Source organism: Babylonia areolata, chromosome 30, assembly GCF_041734735.1.
Source record: "Babylonia areolata isolate BAREFJ2019XMU chromosome 30, ASM4173473v1, whole genome shotgun sequence".
Classification (NCBI taxonomy): domain Eukaryota; kingdom Metazoa; phylum Mollusca; class Gastropoda; order Neogastropoda; family Buccinidae; genus Babylonia; species Babylonia areolata.
The window spans coordinates 1342825-1354682 of NC_134905.1; the positions used below are offsets into that span (position 1 = coordinate 1342825).

At 46.2% G+C, this 11858-nt stretch overlaps 1 protein-coding gene and 1 long non-coding RNA gene across 2 annotated transcripts in view; one reads left to right on the top strand and one right to left on the bottom strand.

Moving 5' to 3' along the window:
* Positions 1 to 5497: 5497 nt before the first annotated feature.
* The window catches only part of LOC143275663 (uncharacterized), a 16955-nt gene continuing 10594 nt past the window's right edge, over positions 5498 to 11858 (bottom strand). Inside the window, exon 2 of the long non-coding RNA XR_013053455.1 lies at positions 5498 to 5627. This is a non-coding gene — a long non-coding RNA (uncharacterized LOC143275663). The remainder of the gene's footprint in view (positions 5628 to 11858) is intronic.
* Positions 8431 to 11858, top strand: part of LOC143275662 (uncharacterized) — a 139857-nt gene continuing 136429 nt past the window's right edge. The window contains exon 1 of the mRNA XM_076579937.1: positions 8431 to 9141. The gene's annotated coding sequence lies outside the window, so the exon portion shown is untranslated. The remainder of the gene's footprint in view (positions 9142 to 11858) is intronic.

The following is an 11858-nucleotide window of genomic DNA, read 5'->3' on the forward strand; positions in this document are numbered from 1 at the left end:
TGTGTGTGCATACACTGCATACACTTGATTCTCCATCGTCGCTCCCAAGAGTGCGCAGTGATGGTGTGTGTGTGCATACACTGCATACACTTGATTCACCATCGTCGCTCCCAAGAGTGCGCAGTGATGGTGTGTGTTTGCATACACTTGATTCTCCATCGTCGCTCCCAAGAGTGCGCAGTGATGGTGTGTGTGTGCATACACTTGATTATCCATCGTCGCTCCCAAGAGTGCGCAGTGATGGTGTGTGTGTGTGCATACACTTGATTCTCCATCGTCGCTCCCAAGAGTGCGCAGTGATGGTGTGTGTGTGCATACACTTGATTATCCATCGTCGCTCCCAAGAGTGCGCAGTGATGGTGTGTGTGTGCATACACTTGATTATCCATCGTCGCTCCCAAGAGTGCGCAGTGATGGTGTGTGTGTGCATACGCTGCATACACTTGATTATCCACCGTCGCTCCCAAGAGTGCGCAGTGATGGTGTGTGTGTGCATACACTTGATTATCCACCGTCGCTCCCAAGAGTGCGCAGTGATGGTGTGTGTGTGCATACACTTGATTATCCACCGTCGCTCCCAAGAGTGCGCAGTGATGGTGTGTGTGTGCATACACTTGATTATCCACCGTCGCTCCCAAGAGTGCGCAGTGATGGTGTGTGTGTGCATACACTTGATTATCCACCGTCGCTCCCAAGAGTGCGCAGTGATGGTGTGTGTGTGCATACACTTGATTATCCACCGTCGCTCCCAAGAGTGCGCAGTGATGGTGTGTGTGTGCATACACTTGATTATCCATCGTCGCTCCCAAGAGTGCGCAGTGATGGTGTGTGTGTGCATACGCTGCATACACTTGATTCTCCATCGTCGCTCCCAAGAGTGCGCAGTGATGGTGTGTGTTTGCATACACTTGATTATCCATCGTCGCTCCCAAGAGTGCGCAGTGATGGTGTGTGTGTGCATACACTTGATTATCCATCGTCGCTCCCAAGAGTGCGCAGTGATGGTGTGTGTGTGCATACACTTGATTCTCCATCGTCGCTCCCAAGAGTGCGCAGTGATGGTGTGTGTGTGCATACACTTGATTCTCCATCGTCGCTCCCAAGAGTGCGCAGTGATGGTGTGTGTGTGTGCATACACTTGATTCTCCATCGTCGCTCCCAAGAGTGCGCAGTGATGGTGTGTGTGTGCATACACTTGATTCTCCATCGTCGCTCCCAAGAGTGCGCAGTGATGGTGTGTGTTTGCATACACTTGATTCTCCATCGTCGCTCCCAAGAGTGCGCAGTGATGGTGTGTGTTTGCATACACTTGATTCTCCATCGTCGCTCCCAAGAGTGCGCAGTGATGGTGTGTGTGTGCATACACTTGATTATCCATCGTCGCTCCCAAGAGTGCGCAGTGATGGTGTGTGTTTGCATACACTTGATTATCCATCGTCGCTCCCAAGAGTGCGCAGTGATGGTGTGTGTTTGCATACACTTGATTCTCCATCGTCGCTCCCAAGAGTGCGCAGTGATGGTGTGTGTTTGCATACACTTGATTCTCCATCGTCGCTCCCAAGAGTGCGCAGTGATGGTGTGTGTGTGCATACACTTGATTCTCCATCGTCGCTCCCAAGAGTGCGCAGTGATGGTGTGTGTGTGCATACACTTGATTATCCATCGTCGCTCCCAAGAGTGCGCAGTGATGGTGTGTGTTTGCATACACTTGATTCTCCATCGTCGCTCCCAAGAGTGCGCAGTGATGGTGTGTGTTTGCATACACTTGATTATCCATCGTCGCTCCCAAGAGTGCGCAGTGATGGTGTGTGTTTGCATACACTTGATTATCCATCGTCGCTCCCAAGAGTGCGCAGTGATGGTGTGTCTGCCAGGTCCTTGCACTGTATTTTTCAGTCTAAAAAGAGAGAGAGAGAGGGGGGTGGTAACGGGGCGTTGCGAAGTATCCGAAAAGACAAAGGAAAAGAAAGCAGTGCTTGTTTCGGCATCGTTTTAGACTGCTGTCAGGAAGGAGTGTTTTCAGGGTAATGTACAGTGCCTGTCACTCGTGTCAGGGTTCTGGGGTGGTGAGGTTGCCCTTCCCTTTGTGTCAGGGGAACTGCCGGAGACGTGCTCAGTGAACACATGTTGACCTCAGACCCAGTTGTTGTTTTTTTAACCTGTGGTGCTGAGGCTGACTCTTCCGTTTGTTTCAGGGTGACTGCCAGAGACATGCTCAGTGAACACATGTTGATCTCAGACCTTGTTGTATTTCAACTCGTAGGTAAAAGGGATTTGATGTATCATCCAGTGATCAGAAAACAAATCAACACATGTTCAGTGATGTGATAAATGTTGGAATTGATCGTACATAGTATACATTACCGTGACCCACAAAGACAGGGGCAAAACACCAGTCCATTTGAAGACGTATAAAAATGGAAAGTAGCTACAGCTAATTACTTCCCTTACATTACCGAACAGCTGTTTTAGGTCACGTCTTGTGGTGTGTAATGAACAAACAGTTTCACTCTGTGCATTTGATCAATGCAGCCTTTCTGGTTTTTAGTTTATGTATTTTTCTGTGTTTGCTTTGTTTCGTTTTTTTGCCGGCAGGGAAACTCGTGTTATACATCCGATCACTGTCTGTGGCACTCTGCCTTTCTTCTTCCTCTGCATTCATGGGCCACTTCTCCCAATTCCCTCGATAAATGCATGGGCTTGTTTATTATAAGCGTCTAACTGTTGTTACCCTGCCTTGACGGGCACAATAGCTGAGTGGTTAAAGCGTTGGACTGTCAATCTGAGGGTCCCGGGTTCCAATCACGGTGACGGCGCCTGGTGGGTAAAGGGTGGAGATTTTTACGATCTCCCAGGTCAGCATGTGTGCAGACCTGCTAGTGCCTGAACGCCCTTCGTGTGTATATGCAAGCAAAAGATCAAATACGCACGTTAAAGATCCTGTAATCCATGTCAGCGTTCGGTGGGTTATGGAAACAAGAACATACCCAGCATGCACACCCCTGAAAGCAGAGTATGGCTGCCTACATGGCGGGTTAAAAAACGGTCATACACGTAAAAGCCCACTCGTGTGCATACGAGTGAACGTGGGAGCTGCAGCCCACGAACACAGAAGAAGAAGCAGTTACCCTGCCTTGTAGGCAGCCACACTCCATTTACATGGCTGCTTGACTGTTGATTTCCAACTGATAACACAGGCATTCATTTCTCAAAACCTCTGAAGTCAGTGAGTGTGCACCTGTTCTCCTTTTCTTCCTGCTCAAGGGCTACAACTCGCATGTTCTGTGAGAGGGCCTTAACCTGTATGGCTGTTTTTTTACATGTCATTTAGGCGGCCATACTCCGTGTTCTGGGGTGTATGCACCGGTAACCATGACAGTGGTCGTTGTGGTGTGTTGGGCTCTGTGCTGATTAGAGTTGTGTCACTGACTGCATCATCAGCTGGTTTCTGCTGAACGGTGGAGACTCATTCGTTTTCTGCTTTCTTTCTTCCTTCTTTAACTCACTCAGTACGACCAGTCCTCTCTTCTCCTCTGCACAGACCCCTCGGATGTCCAGTGGGTGTCTCAATGACCCAACCTTTAGCTTCCGTCGTCAGAATTGTGGTATTCTTTGTCAACATTCACCTCTTCAGTATAAGAGCCTTCCGCTTGCAATATTTTGATGATGGTAATAGGGGTGAAACGCTGTTTACGTCGTCTCTTTCGCCGTTCGTATGGAGAGAGTTAAAATTCTATTTTATTGTATTTTTTGTTTGTTCCCTTTTGTGGCATTATTCCTTCTGATGACTCCACCTCAGAGGCAAAGATGATTTTTTTGTTTTTGTTTTTTGTTAATTCATTTTGTCCTGTAACGTGTGTCAGGTGACACAAGTGTGTACTTGAGTGTCTCCAGTCTTACTTTCAGCTCTTACGCACCAACACTGATTTGTCTGGTCAGCTTCCTTCCTCTAATGAAGGGAGATTTTTTTTCCAGTTCGACGGGCGCAGTAGCCGAGTGATTAAAGCGTTGGACTGTCAATCTGAGGGTCCCGGGTTCGAATCACGGTGACGGCGCCTGGTGGGTAAATGGTGGAGATTTTTACGATCTCCCAGGTCAACATATGTGCAGACCTGCTAGAGCCTGAAACCCCCTTCGTGTGTATATGCAAGCAGAAGATAAATACACACGTTAAAGATCCTGTAATCCATGTCAGCGTTCGGTGGGTTATGGAAACAAGAACATACCCAGCATGCACACCCCCGAAAACGGAGTACGGCTGCCTACATGGCAGGGTAAAAACGGTCATACACGTAAAAGCCCACTCGTGTGCATACGAGTGAACGCAGAAGAAGAAGAAGAAGTTTTCTAGTGTTCGTCTGATGCAAATGGTTCTGTGAGAGATCGTTGAACTAGGAACTGGTGTCCTTGACCCTGCTTTCCGTTTTGTTTTGTTTCATTTCGTTTTGTTCAAACTAATTAGTCTTTGTCAGTTTACACTTGTGCTTCAGTGATCGCTTAATATGCACGCCCAATTTAACAACAGTCTTTTCAGAAACAAGATTTTTTCTTTTGTTTTCGTTTTGTTTGAACTAATTTTAGTCAATTTACACATGTGCTTCAGTAATCAGTTCACAACATACATGCCAAATTTAGCAACAGTCCATTCAGAAATAAGATTTTTTTCTGATTATATTCTGACAACCCTCTTTCTGGCTTTACTGCTTCAAAAAAAAAAAAAAAAGTGTCCTTGGCCAAAGGAATGATTCAGCGCTTATAGCTTTTAGAGGTGTTTGATTGGCTGAGAGCGGACCGAGGCAAGGTGACTCGTCTTTTCACTGTTAGCCGCGCGAAATTTGGCCAAGCAGAGCAAACCGATAGGCCTAGTTTGCATCAGTTTGACATGGTACAGTATGTGACACCAAACATGGAAAATAATACAAACTCCTCCTGTTTGGAGTAATGTTTTTTCTTGAGATGGAATGGATTAAACCCTCAAACACGTTGAAAGCTAGTAATGTTTTTCTTGAGATGGAATGGATTAAACCCTCAAACACGTTGAAAGCTAGTAATGTTTTTCTTGAGATGGAATGGATTAAACCCTCAAACACGTTGAAAGCTAGTAATGTTTTTCTTGAGATGGAATGGATTAAACCCTCAAACACGTTGAAAGCTCTGTCGATTTACTTGTAGTGAGGTCACAATGGTGAATAGCTGAGGACATGAAAAGTCCATGCTGCTTTTTTTTCGTTTTTCTTTTTTTTTTCTTTTTTTTTTGTAGCTGACAAACTGCTTTGGTTTGGCATTTCTTTTCCTTGTTGTTGTTGTTTTAAAGGAAATGCAAAAGTAAGCAGGCTTTTCTTTTCTAACCTCTAGAAGACAGAGAATTATTTCTGGTGGAGTTGTTTAGTGAGTGGGCGTGCTTTGGACATTTCTGTTGTTGGCATTGCTGCTAACTACAGTGATATTTTGAATAATCGTTGGCTTGATGTGAGTTGTCTTTCTCTCTCTCTCTCTCTCTCTCTCTCTCTCTCTCCCCCTCTCTCTCTCTCTCTCTCTCTCTCTCAAACCCCTTCATGCATCAAGGGTTTAGAAAGATCAGAGATGTCCTGTAAACCTCATAACATTTCCACACTATGTACCACATGCTTAAATTCCAGAAACGTTAAGTTGTTAATGCCTGTCAGATGGAAGGATGGGAGAAAAGTTTATCCTGAAACGAAGAATGAGGGCCTGCACAAAGAAGAATTATCCCTCACCCTGTTGTTTGGGTGGGAAAAAAGACTGGTTCCTGCACCACCAGGAGGGGCACGGGGGGTCTCTTGTTGGACCCAGAAAACAAAATGATGGCCTGTGTGGGTCTCTGTAACCCCATGAAGCATATCGAGGCACACTGACCATTCTGACACACTGTCCACTGAAGGTTGTAATCGACCGGCCCATAGAAAGCGTTGAAGCGTTCATTTGTATGCCGTGTTGAAGTTGAGGGAGAAGAATTTTGAGTGATTGATTTCTAATTATCGCATGTGTATCATCTGAGACAGGTGATAGCAAAGTGCATCACTCCCTGAAAAAAACAGTGCATGTTTGCAATAGAATTGATTTCCCTCCAGTTGTAACGGTGTGTGGGTTTTCAGTGCTAATTGATTGGAATCACAAGTAAGTAGTGTGAACAGTTTGGGTTTTTTTGTTGTTTTTTTCCCCCCTCCTCCTCCTCCTCCTCCTCTTCCTCCTCCATCCTGCTACATCATAAAGCGACAGGCTTGTGTCGATTCAAACACCTGCGTGTGACTTCATTGTGAATACCATTACCTGCATTCTTACATAGCATTATTAAACACCCGTGGACATGTATAACAAACAGGTGGGTCCCATTTTTGTACTGTATGTCAGCTGTTGATTTTACATCTTGAGCGTGATCAGCAGTGATGAGAATGAGAATAAAATGACGGTGAATATGCTGCCTTGTGTTCGGCTTTTGCTGCTGTTGTGTGTGTGGGTGAATGGTGCTAACTTCTGCTTGTACGGTGTATTGTTTGTTTTGGGTCTGAGAATAGCTCTCTCTCTCTCTCTGTCTCTCTGTCTCTGTCTCTCTCTCTCACTCGCTCGCTCTCTCCTCTTCCTCCTTCCTTCAGGTGATCACCGTCTTGGTGAAGATTACTTCACACTTTCTATCTCTGTCACTCTCTCTTCTCCTTCAGGTGAACACCACCTTGTTGAAGATTACTTTCTCTCTCTCTCTCTCTCTCTCTCTCTCTCTCTCTCTGTCCTCTCCCTCCTTCCTTGAGGTGATCACCATCTTGTTGAAGATTACTTCACACTTTCTATCTCTGTCACTCTCTCTTCTTCTTCTTCAGGTGAACACCTTGTTGAAGATTACTTTCTCTCTCTCTCTCTCTCTCTCTCTCTCTGATTCTGATTCTCTCTTCCTCTGTCCCTCCCTCTGTCTCTCCCTCCCTCTCCCCCTCTCTCTCTCTCTCTCATAGTGTAATAATGTGAATGTATGTTGTGTGAATTGTGAATGGTGTCAGATGGCTTTTCTCTTCTGTGTTTGCGGACTGCAACTTCTTCGTTCACTGTAAGTATGAGTGGGCATATGGTTCCAAGGACTCATCATCATCATCATCATCACCATCATCATCATCATCATCATCATCACCATCATCATCATCGTCACCATCATCATCGTCGTCATCATCACCATCATCATCACCACCATCGTCGTCATCATCATCATCACCAAAACCACCATCATCATCATCGTCACCATCATCATCATAATGATCATCGTCACTGTCATCATCATCACCACCACCATCATCATCATCGTTGTCACCATCATCATCACCATCACCATCATCATCAACATCACCATCATCATCGTCATCACCACCACCACCAGCGTCGTCATCATCATCGTCATCACCACCACCATCATCATCACCATCATCATCAACATCACCATCATCATCGTCATCACCACCACCACCATCGTCATCACCATCATCGTCGTAGTCCTCGTCATCAACATCATCACCATCATCATCATTATCGTCGCCACTTACGTCGTCGTTATTGTCCTCAGAAGGGTCAATGAACAGTGACTATGAAAACACCTTTTTGCCAGTCTACCGAAACCGGAGTTGGGCCTCCGCCACACTTTTTTTTTTTTTTTTTTTTTTTTTAAAGAAGACGCAGCAGCAGCAGAAAGAAAAAAAGACGTATCTGTGATGAAGAGCGACAAGCACATCACCACTGTCACCACCATCATCGTCATTAATTTTGACGTCATCACCACTGTCACCACCATCATCGTCATTAATTTTGACGTCATCATCACTGTCCTCTTTCCAAGGACACACTATGAGGTGACTATGAAAACTCCCTATTGCCTCTCTGCTAAAACCGGTGTGGGGCTTCAACACACACACACGCACACACACACAAACGCGCGCGCACACGCACACACACACATCACCACACACACATACACACACACCACACACACACGCACAACACACACATCACCACACGCACACACACACGCACACACACACACATCACCACACACACACACACACACACACACAACACACACACACACACACACACACCAAAAACCAAAAGAAGACATCACGGTGATGCCAAGCGACAACACAGCAGCAGCGACAACCACACCACCACCACCACCAACACACCACCACCACCACCAACACACCATCACCACCAACACACCACCACCACCACCACCACCACCAACACACCACCACCAACACACCACCACCACCACCAACACACCATCACCACCACCACCAACACACCACCACCACCAACACACCACCACCACCACCACCCAACAACAGCAGCGGCACCGTCAGCCAGTCACCGGTTCTGCCAGCCTTCAGCCACGCTGCCGCGTCGGGCAACCACCAACAACGACGGCGACGACCACCACCACCAACCCGGCGACGGCGAGTCTTTCGTCAGTGGCGTGACGACCGCAGAGGCTGTGAGCAGCCTGTAGCTTTCGCCAGCTGCGTTTTAGGGATGCTAGCGTTTCCGTTCGTTTCCTCAGTCGCTTTGTATTTTGTCTCGTTTTTGCTGTGCCGGGTTTATTTCGTCGTTTAGTTTTCTTCGTATCGTTGTTGTCGTGAGCACTGTTTGACTTTCACTGCACTTTTCCTTTCAACGTCTTCTCCAGTTGTCACGAATTTTGTTTGAGCTGGTGACGTGGGGTTGTGGCTCTGCAGGTATCGCTAGCTTCCTGTCGGGTATTTTTTTTTTTTTTTATATTCCTGAACACGTCGTGTGGGTGATTTGGCTGTGGTTCTGTCCGACTGTCGGCAAATTGTGGTGCCAGTAGTCGGTGTGGGGGTCTGGAATAGAGGGGAGTATCGATCGGAAGCTGTTGTTGGAACCAGTTGTTTGCGTGCTGGTTACTACTGGCTTCATTAGCCCGGCCGGACAGATTTGGGGCAGCAGTGATATTGAGGAAGGGATAGGCTGGTGGTGGTGGTTGTTTTTCACGTTTTGCACGTGCCGAGAGGGTGACAGTGAGGGAAAAGCTGTGCAGTGCTGAACTGAAGGCAAGGCGTTGAGCTGGGGGAGTCTTCTTCTGCTGTTGTTGCTGCTGGTGGTGGTGTTGGGGAACGAATGGTGGAGGTGAGTGGTGTGTGTGTGGGTGTGGTAGGGTAGTGTGTGTGTGTGTGTGGTGCTGTGTTTGTATGTGTGTGTGTGTGTGTGTGTGTGTGTGTGATGGGGTGTTGTGTTTGTCAGTGTGTGTGATTGAGTGTTTGATAGCGTGTGAGTGTGTGTGTGTGTGTGTGTGTGCATGAGTTAGTGTGTGTGTGTGTGTCTGTGTGTGTGTCTTTCTCTCTCTCTCTCTTTCCACCACCCTCTCTCTCTCTCTCTCTCCCTCTCTCTCTCTCTTCCTCTACAGGCAGTTTGCTAAAAACAACCTGGGCATGTTGAAGTGTATTCAATGTGTTTAAAGTAGCTTGATGTTACCACATAATTGTGATGGAAGCTCACTCCTTGCACCCCCCCCCCCCCCACCCCCACACCCCTTATTCCCCATCTATAAAAATTATGTATGTCTATGGCCGAGTCGGAATTGGACTCTGAATTACCGTACCCCCCTTCTCTCACCCTCCCTCTCTCTCTGTCTCTGTCTCTCTCTTTCTCTGTCTGTCTGTCTCTATGTGTGTGTGTGTGTGCGCCAGAGCATACATATGTGTTTTTGTGTGTATATATACGTGCGACCGTGTGCGTAGAGGGGGGTGCTGGGGGCATTAACATTTTATATGTACTGCTCAACCTCGTCACAGTTTGCGTTCTCAAACACAGAAAGACACTGCTTCACCACGCCACATAGATTTCGAAAGAAGACTGAAGTCGGGGTGAACATTGATGGATGAACAGAGAATGTAGACTTTCCCCCGCACTGACGACATAACACACAGTGCTTTTCCATAGTTAGTGCTCCGACCACCACTACAACAACCGGCACAGGACGTTTTGCACTCGTCAGCAATGCCTCGCCCTTTCATCGATTTTTTTCTCCCTTTTTTTTTGAGGAGGGGGGGGGGGGAACCGGGAGGAGGGGGGGGGGGTGTAGGTCTTATTGCTGTTGTTGTTGTTGTTGTTGTAAGTCAAGCGTAGCGTTTTCTGGAGTTGTCGCTGCAGTGGCATTGTCTGCGCGTGTGTGCCTTGCAGTCCCTGAACAAGTCTCGACGGTACAGCGTTGATAATTTGACATCTCCCGGTGTGAATGGTCTACCCCTCCCCCCTCCCCCCCCCCTCACCAGTGTGTTGGGTCAAGGTGAAGGTCAGGCTCTGCACCGTTATTTTGTTTTATTTTTTTTTTTTTTCGGCCCTTTCCTTCCGCATTATTTTTGTCAATCTTCAAACCGGTGTGATGAAGCGTTTTATGGACCAGTACAGTAATAATGATAATAATAATGGTATTTATATAGCGCTGAATCTTGTGCATAGACAAATCAAAGCGCTTTCGCACCAGTCATTCACACGCATGCGTAACTCTAAAAACTGGAGAAACTGAAGACAAGGAAGAGGCAGGCAAGGGAGGCTATTTTGGGAAGAGGTGGGTTTCAGCACTCTCTTTGACACCGCTATGGAACTGAAACCGACCCCCCTCTTCCCCCCAAACTAAAAAGTCATTGCGAGTAGATCAGGTTTCAGTTTCACTTAGTCTCAGTCTCAGTAGTTACAGTTACATGATAGGTAACCTTCTTTTCATTAAAAGTGATTCAAGTATTACTGGTATCACTTTTAAAACAAACTGCCTGTCATAAATACAGTGACACAGACAGACAGACAGACAGACAGACAGACAGACAAACACACACATAATTATCATTCAATCAATCAATCTATTTATCTATCTCTTGGTCAGTTTGTCCATCTGTCTATCTATATGTCCATTTATCTAACCATCTGTCCCTGTCTATATGTCCATTTATCTAACCATCTGTCCCTGTCTATCTGTCCATTTATCTACCCAATCCCTGTCTGTCTGTCTATCCATCTGTCCATTTATCTACCCGTCTATCCCTGTCTATCTGTCTATCTGTTCATTTATCTACCCGTCTATCCCTGTCTATCTGTCTGTCCATTTATCTACCCGTCTATCCCTGTGTCTGTCTGTCTATCCATCTGTCCATTTATCTACCCGTCTATCCCTGTCTGTCTGTCTATCCATCTGTCCATTTATCTACCCATATATCCCTGTCTATCTGTCTATCTATCTGTCCATTTATCTACCCGTCTATCCCTGTCTATCTGTCTATCCATCTGTCCATTTATCTACCCGTCTATCCGTGTCTGTCTGTCTATCTGTTCATTTATCTACCCGTCTATCCATGTCTGTCTGTCTATCCATCTGTCCATTTATCTACCCGTCTATCCCTGTCTGTCTGTCTATCTGTTCATTTATCTACCCGTCTATCCATGTCTATCTGTCTATCCATCTGTCCATTTATCTACCCGTCTATCCCTGTCTGTCTGTCTATCTGTTCATTTATCTACCCGTCTATCCATGTCTATCTGTCTATCCATCTGTCCATTTATCTACCCGTCTATCCCTGTCTATCTGTCTATCCATCTGTCCATTTATCTACCTGTCTATCCCTGTCTGTCTATCTATCTATCTATACCCCGTTGAAGGGATATTTCCTGGACGACAGATAAAACGTTTTTTGTTGTTGTTGTTGTTGTTGTTTTAGAAAGCAAACTGACTTAATTAATTAAGCGTCCAACATCTGCCTAGAAAAAAAAGGAGAAAAAAAAGGGGAATATCTTCTTTGGAAAATTATCCCTTCCTTCGATAATCACTGCTTTAGTCTGCTGACTGAAATATT